This window comes from Rattus norvegicus, chromosome 1, assembly GCF_021556685.1.
Source record: "Rattus norvegicus strain SHRSP/BbbUtx chromosome 1, alternate assembly SHRSP_T2T, whole genome shotgun sequence".
Classification (NCBI taxonomy): domain Eukaryota; kingdom Metazoa; phylum Chordata; class Mammalia; order Rodentia; family Muridae; genus Rattus; species Rattus norvegicus.
In genome coordinates this window covers 28054400-28062775 of record NC_141534.1, presented here as the reverse complement: position 1 = coordinate 28062775, position 8376 = coordinate 28054400, and the positions used below count along the sequence as shown (strand labels likewise).

At 41.7% G+C, this 8376-nt stretch overlaps 1 non-coding gene across 1 annotated transcript; it reads left to right on the top strand.

Annotated features, from left to right (window-relative positions):
* The first annotated feature begins 4332 nt into the window (after positions 1 to 4332).
* Positions 4333 to 4404, top strand: Trnae-cuc1 (transfer RNA glutamic acid (anticodon CUC) 1). The gene has a single exon. It is a non-coding gene; the product is annotated as a tRNA-Glu (tRNA).
* Positions 4405 to 8376: the final 3972 nt, after the last annotated feature.

Genomic DNA, 8376 nt, shown 5'->3' with positions numbered 1-8376 from the left:
CGTGCATACTCGCACTTTTGCTGCTTCTCTGTCAGCCCCTTTCACGCACTGTCTCCTGGGCGGGTTGTTACCCCGTCTGATACACACATTAAGCTCCACAGGCCGTGCTAGCGTGGCCCCAAGCATTCTATAGCCTAGCATGGCTTCCGGTCTCGGACTCTGCTCACACTCCCAACTACCCAGTGAAAGCATTACTCAGCAAACTGGAATCCAACAACCAGACTTATGTGTTACATGCTAAATGTACAATACATCCACACAATTAACTTACAACCAATTGATAAGGATGTAAACCGCCCAACTAGAAAAGATATATTTCTTTCATCTAGACATACAAAGCCCTATACACATCCATAGTCAAAACAGGGCTGGAGAGATGTCTCAGTGGTTAAGAGCACTGGCTGTTCTTCCAAAAGGTTCCATTTCCAGCAACCACATGGTGGCTCACAACCATCTGTAATTGAATCTGATGCCCTCTTCTGGTGTGTCTGAAAACAGCTACAGGGTACCAAGAAATCTTTAAAAAAAAAAAATAGTCATAACAACCTGTAAATTCACAGAGAGAAAATTTTAACAACCACTGTCACGTTCTCTTGGCTGCTCCCTCTCCTCTTGCTCTGGTCTCCTTCTTTCTAAAACTTTTCTTCCACCCATCCTTCCATCTCATCCAATGACAGGCCTAGTTCTATCCTGTACCTGCCTTCACCTGCATAATGACATCAACCTACAGATATTAAAACATCACATTTGTTATGAAAGAATAAAAAATGCAGCTAAGAAGTCAGAAGTTTAAAAAAGCCCTAAATACCTCAAATTCCAGACCCTGCCCTCTACCTGTACTAGCTGACCATAAAGTTAGCTTAAAATCTTAGAGAATAATCTTGAGAAGCAGGAAGCTTCTCCCAGGAACTAGCGGACCATAAAGTTAAACAATCTTGAGAAGCAGGAAGCTCCTCCTTGTGATTTTTCACTGGTATTCTCGACACTTTCCAATGACGCCCTCCCTACCTGCTTGGGTTGAGGTTTCTTCCTTTAAATTCCCGTTGTCTTAGTTACTGGGGGTCAAACTCCACTGCCCCTGCATGGGATATGAGTCTCGACCCCAGTGCACTGGTTCCTATCAATAAACCTCATGTTTATTACAGCAAGGATGGTCTCACGTGAGTTCTTGGGGAGTCGCATCATCCCGAGACTTGAGTGAGGGTCTCCCCGCTCCCGGGGTCTTTTAGTTAAAGGGCTATAGTTCAGGAATCCAGAACAGATATCCCAGGACAGAAACCAACACATTAGCAAGCCTGGTTTCTATCTGAAAAGAGTCTGCCTCTTTGTCCTTACCCACTTCTTTGGCTCCTGGTCCCGGAGCAAAGGCATACTGAAGCCAGTAATAGCTACTGGAGTTCCTATCACATCATCAGGGGACTCTCCTGCCTCCCTCTTTCACCTATACGGACACATGCTGATTTGGGGTCCTCCTAAGGTGATCCAGGAGAATTTTCTCCATCACAAGATATTTAATCACCGATGAGATTCTTTTGGTATGTAAGATGGTGTCCAACATCTCAAAGTAGGACACACACACACACACCACACACACACACACACACACACACACACACACACACACACACTAGGGTTCCTATTGGTATGTTGAAACACCATGACCAAAGGCAAGTTGGGGAGGAAAGGATTTTTTTGGGGGGCGGGGGGAGGCTTACACTTCCCCATCATAATCTATCACTGAAGAAAGTCAAGGCAGGAACTCACACAGGACAGGAACCTGGAAGCAGTAGCTGATGCAGAGTCCGTGCTGGGAGTAGGACAGGGTGCCGATGGCTGGCTTGTTCCCCATGGATTGCTCAGCCTGCTTTCCTATAGAAAAAAGGACTGCCAGTGCAGGGGAGTTGCATCCACAATGTGTTGTGCCTTCCCAAGTCAATCATTAACTAGGAAAATGCACTACAGGGCTGCCTACAGACTGACTTCATTGAGGCGTTTTCTCAACTGACATTCTCTCATCTCAGGTGACTATAGCCTGTGCTCTGGACATGCATGGACAGGGCATTCTTGTATAGGAGTAAACGACATTACAAGTGAGGGGAAGAGCTGACACTGTACTTGTTCTAATAAAAAAGCACTGAAGAAAATGTATCATTTATGGTACGTTTCCTGCCAAAAGAAATATCTAGGTCGAGAGACTTGCCAAAATAAATGCCCTCCATTATTTAAAAAAAAAATCAATGTTGCTAAAAGAAAATTGAAACTTACATATTAAAGTAATGAAACTGAGTTAGATCCTGAATATTAAAAAAAATTATAAAGGATATTTCGGGACAATTGAAGCTTTTGATTATTGATCTTATAATAAAAGCATTGTATCGAACTCAAATTTCCTGAGTGTGATCATTTTACTGCTAGTTCTTCTGAGATGATAAGTGGTAAAATATTTACCATGACATTGAAATAACTACAAGTGGCTCTGGGAAAAAGAAACCAAACAAGGCAAAATAGTAGCCATTAGTAAATCTGGCTTATAATGCTATAACATTAGTCAAGCTTAAAATAATCAATTAGCTACATTAAACACAGAACTTAAAAAGATATTCAATTAGCTACATTAAAATAGTAAAAAAACAAATGTCAACATTTTATGTACTCAATAGAAATATATTGTCATTTTAAAGAGGATCAATGTTCAAAAAATATTGAGATTTTAGTTCTTTACAATCAGGTTTGAAAAGCCAATGGGAACTCAACACACCTCTGAATTAGTACTAGCATTTCTGAGCCCCAGAGATACTCGTGAAAGGCACTGAACCCACAGCACAGGTTCACGTGATCTACTGAAATTGTTTGGCCAAGTGGGAGTGCTTTTTCTATGAAAATAGAACAAGGGCCCAATGTGGGCTGTGGCCTTTAATCCCCTCACTCGGGAGGCAGAGGGAGGCAGATTTTAGTGAGCTTGAGACTGAGTTTGCTCTACAGAGCGAGTTCTCCGACAGCGAGGGTCCACAGAGAAATCCTGTATGGGAAAACAATGAAATAATAAAATAAAATAAAATTTAAAACTACAATATAGGGTTAGGGGGTTGGGGATTTAGCTCAGTGGTAGAGCAGTTGCCTAGCAAGAGCAAGGCCCTGGGTTCGGTCCCCAGCTCCGAAAAAAAAAAAAAACTTCAATATAGGGTTAGCCCAGGACTTCAACTCCAGCTTTGGGGAGTAGAGGCAGAAGCCCTCTAAATTCGAGGCCAGCCAGGGCTTGAAGCCCTGTCTCAAAAAAAAAAAAAAAAAAAAAAAAAAAAAAAACCCGGAAATTTCTTTTGGTGGTAGTTTAGTAATTAATCTTAGCGATTTCCTTTAACCTTCCTGTTTGTGTATTTAAGTAACTTTAGATTATATCTATGATTTAATCATCATCTGAAATACTTGCTAGAAAACGAGAGGCATCAGTCAAGCCCAACTCAACTGATTTTGCACGATCTCGGTGGCTCTGGATGCTCTCCGGAGCCAGTTCTTCGCGGGGTCATGGCTGTTGCGCCCCTTTCCACCTCCCTGCGCCTTGGGGCTCTTGGCTTACATTCCTCTTGGCTCGCCTTTCTTGAGGGTTTGTAGATGGAGGCTGCCTGGAAAGTTCTTCAACCCTTGGCAGTTCCACAATTTCCTGCCTGTATTACTGTATATTGAGGCGACTGCCCAGATAGGAATCCTTTGAGGACTGTGAGGCTAGCTCACAGCAGTCATTCTAGTGCTAATAGCTTCGTTAACCCAAATGACATATGCCAAATAAGACACGATCATGTGATACACACATATGCACACGCGTACATGTTTTCGTTTACATGTGTGATACTCCCCCTCAGTGTCTGCATTTATATACACACTAATGACTGTGAGGGGTCCTCTCTGCCACTTTTGTTGGTATTAATGGCATTTACTATTCACGGGACAGGAAAAAAGATACAAAGATACAAATAGAGAGAGGTTAGATTTGGATCAAGTGTCTAAGATGGTCAAGGAAACAAGCAAATGGAAAGATCTGGACAAAAGCTTGCAGTAGCCGAGGCATAGGAATAGTTTCACGGAACGCAATAGTAGGAGAAATTCGGAACATCTGCAGCACCTCAGGCAGAAGGGGATCAGGTTTCCAAGGGCCCTTCTAGGGGCGATTGTGGGGTCCTCTGGAAAGCTGAAAAGGGGACCCCAGTTTCTGGTGTTCATTCTGGTGCTTAAAGGAGTAGGCGCATACAGTTTAGTGCAAATCTGCCCTCTAGTGCTTGGAAGTACATCCGACACTTTAAATGAACCAAATAAAATAACAGAAGCCTCCCAGCAAGTTCCCTGGTGGTCTAGTGGTTAGGATTCGGCGCTCTCACCGCCGCGGCCCGGGTTCGATTCCCGGTCAGGGAAGTACTGTTTTTCAAACGATTTCTTTCACTATGTAAGTGAAGAATTTTTACTGTAATTCGTTTCTTATTGCTTCTTCATTGTCAACAACAAAATTTCTATTTGTTTTACGAATCTTTTTGTAGCCATATTTCAAAACGTGCTATGTCTATTTAGTTATTATTGACGATTAAACAAGTATTAAGGGTACTTAATGATAAAGTACTTGAAATATATAATTCTTACACATTGGTTCATCCGTTTCTAAGACTGCAATTTCGAGCCTTTGATAATAACTTGGATGTGTATATAAGCAGGGATTTTAAGAAAGCTTTTATTTACTCTTGAGCGTTTGACTTATTGATAAAAGCAGAATATCATTTTAGGAAGATTGTTCCTATCTTGCTCTCTTTAATAAATTAAAAAATAATCTTTCTGATAAATGTAAATGGGGAATTATCTGCTTGGGTTCTTTCTCTTAGTTTTTTAAACTTGCTTGCTTGCTTGTTTGTTTGCTAGGCAGCATCTCACTAAGTAGTCATAGAACTACTAAGTAGCACTATGTATACACCAGGCTGGCCTTGAACTCATAGAGATCAATCTGCTTCTGCCTCCCAAGTACTGGGATTAAAGTTATGTGCCACGATGCCCAGCATTTAGTTTAGAACAGAATATGTATATATGTATTATGTAATAATTTTATTTTTTTACTTAAGTTTTTTTTTTCCTAAGAAAGTCATACAAATGTGGTAAATTTCTTACATTCAGAGTGGTAGTCCCCAGTCTACCCATTGCATATCTTCTCCTGCAACTTGTACTTCAGGATTCAAATGGGAACTTTCATAACTTGGGGCAAATTGGAGCTGTAGGACATCTCAGAAAGAAATTGTGTAGGCTCAAAGAGAATACAAATGGTCTTACACTCATCTCCACTTTTTTTTTCTGTTTTGGATATTTTTAAATTTACATTTCAAATGTAATTCCCTTTCACTTGCTTGGTTATCTTCTCCACTTTCTTAATCCTAAAATGTTATTCTGGGTCAACCTTTGCTGGGTTTTTTTTTAGGGGGGGGGATGTCAGTGTTCCGCTCCCCGCCTCCCCCCGCACACACACACTTTCTGCTCACTTTGGCATTAAAAATAAAAGACTCAAACTAGACAAATGACCTGTCTTGCCTTCCCTGTAGCTGGTCTGAGGAGGAAAGCATTGAGTGTTTGCTCACATCAAGCTCACTGGCATAAGTGCTTTGAGGTTCAGAAAAAAATGTGCTCTTGCTTTTTGTTTTCAGAGAATTTCTCTTCACCATGCAGTTAAGGCGGAAGTGTATGTGCCATACTGATTGTCATGTATCAGGTTCTTCAAAGACCTGTGGTCATGTGGTAAAGCAAATAAGAGGGCCCCAGCTCTAACTGGAACTTGAACGCTGGTTTCCAAGGTGAACAGAAAGGCTGGTGACATCTACATTGCCTAAGGCTGCACATTTTATGTAAGGGGGTCCTGCATGGTTATATTTTTTAGGGTTCTCCAGAGAGCCAGATAGATGATAGACTGATAAACAGATATAGATGATAGATAGATAATAGATTATAGCTAGCTATATTATAGATAGATCATGGATAATAGACAGACAGATGATAGATAATAGATTTATAGATAGATATGATAGATGATAGATAAATAGCACTGTGTTAATTAGCTTTCTTGTTACTGTAACAAAAATATCCAAGAGAACTTAAAAAGGGAAATTATTTATTTTGGCTCGTGTTTTTAGAGGTATCAGCCAGTCTGGCTGGGACGGTATGGTAGAGTGGTAGTTCCACCATGGCAACCTGGAAGCAGTGAAGCAGCCCTCTAAGAACACATCCCAATGGACTGATGTCCCCAAGTCATGGTTATTCCATCATTTTAGGAATCCATTAAGGGATTACTCCATTGATTAGCCCAAAGCCACATGATCAGATCTCTGTTTTTCTAACTTAGGCATTTCTTATACCAATTATATTGACAATCTAAATTAATCATCTCAGATAGGTAGCTGGGAAGGTAGACATATAGAAGAAAAGAGATTCACTGTGGGGACTGACTTTGTGATTACGAAGGCTAAAAAGTACCAGAGTGGGCCATTTAGAAACTGAAGAGCCTGGGACAGCAGTCCAACTCTGAAAGCCTTGAAGCCACGGAAGCTGGTAGTATGGTAGGCCATGGCTGAAGACTTGGGAGCATGATATAAAAGTTGAAATCTCAACCGCAAGAGTCTTAATTCTACTGTTCAGTTGCAGGAAAAGCAGAGTGTCTCATCTCGTGGACATACAGAGGGAAGGTTGGCCTTTATTTACTCCTCCAGGACCTCAGTGATTGGAGGACTCCACAGTCTTCCTTAGCTAGCCCATAGACTCAGTAGGTTATCTCTCTCGGAACACCTTCTCATATGCCTCCAGCAAACAGAGGGGGGCAATAGTGCGCTTTATCCTTGGCATTTATTGAATGCTTATTCCCATGAAGTTGATATGTAAAATTAACTGTCACAGTGACCACAGCGGGCATCTGCCATAAAGACAACTACAGCAGCTCTGCTGTGATGAAAGACACATGCTGGGACTCAATGCAGGTTGAGTTCAGATAGGGACGGGCAGCCAGATGATCGGTGACTTGGTGGCCTTCTTAAACATTGCAGATGGAATTCGAAAGAACTCAGCATTCAAGAGGCCTTGAAGCTACAGGGTCTGGAGTGTAGAAGAATCATCACCATCACAGATCTCATGATCCATGACCTGTATGATTAGTAAAGTGAACGGAATCACACAGAGGATGCTGGGATGCAGAAGGACAGCAGGCAGAGATGGTAAGTCCAGCTTCATCCCTCAGAGCCAGCACAGTAAACAATGATTGGAATTGTTAAGTTAAAGACAAAGGTCTCAAGTGAGGAGTCCTGTGCTTACAAGCCTGGGAAGATTTGGAATCTCTGAAAAGGGGAATTTGCAAATAGACAGATGACCAAGGAATAAACTCAGGAGAGTACACTAAGCAAATGATAAGAACAGCATAACTAATAAAGGTAGTAGCAACTGTGATGTCAGAGAGATTAAAAGACTTAAGAGAGAGTGGTGGGTACTGGCTCATTGGTGAAGAATACAGGTTGATCTTCCCAGAACTATCTGATGGCTTACAATCCCCTGTATCTCCAATCATAGGAGATCCAATATCCTCTTCTGGACTCCAGGAGGGCCCAGCATATATGAGGTAATTAGACACACATGCAGACAAAACAGTCATACATAAAAGATAAAAATAAAGATTAAAGAACAAAAAAAGAGAGAAGTAGCAAGCGGTGGAGGAAGCAGAGTCTTGATGAGAAGCTGAGGAGATGATGAAGGTGTGAGAGACCAGATCAACTCCATCTTGGGTTCAGGCTCCATCGTAGAGAACCTGACCTACACTTGAGTTAACCAGCAAGCCTGCACTAGTTTCCAGTCCACTCCCCAATAAGCCTACACCTAGCATTAGTTTCCCAGTCACTCCCTAACAACTACCAATGAGGAGGAAAGTAGAAGTTAAGTTCATGGTTTGGCTCCTAGCATTAGCCAATCATTTTAATGGGTGCCCGACTCTTCAAGGGCTAAGGTCTAATATGAGGAAGAAGTAAGAACTTGTCCATCAACTTAGTGTAGAGGATGAAAAACTATGGAAAAGCAACAGAGCTTTGAAATTGTAGAGAAAATATCCTCGTTGAGATGCAAGAGTATTGACATCATCCTTACTGTGTTGTCTGGGGAATGCTTCGGAGCTTCTACATCACTTTCTGTACTGTGGAGATGCTTATGGTTTCCACAAAGACTTCGGAGTGTACACTAGTCTGTTCATCATCCATCCATCCATCCATCCATCCATCCATCCATCCATCCATCCATCTATGCATCCATCCATCCATCCATCCATCCATCCATCCATCCATCCATCCATCCATCCATCTATGCATCCATCCATCCATCCATCCA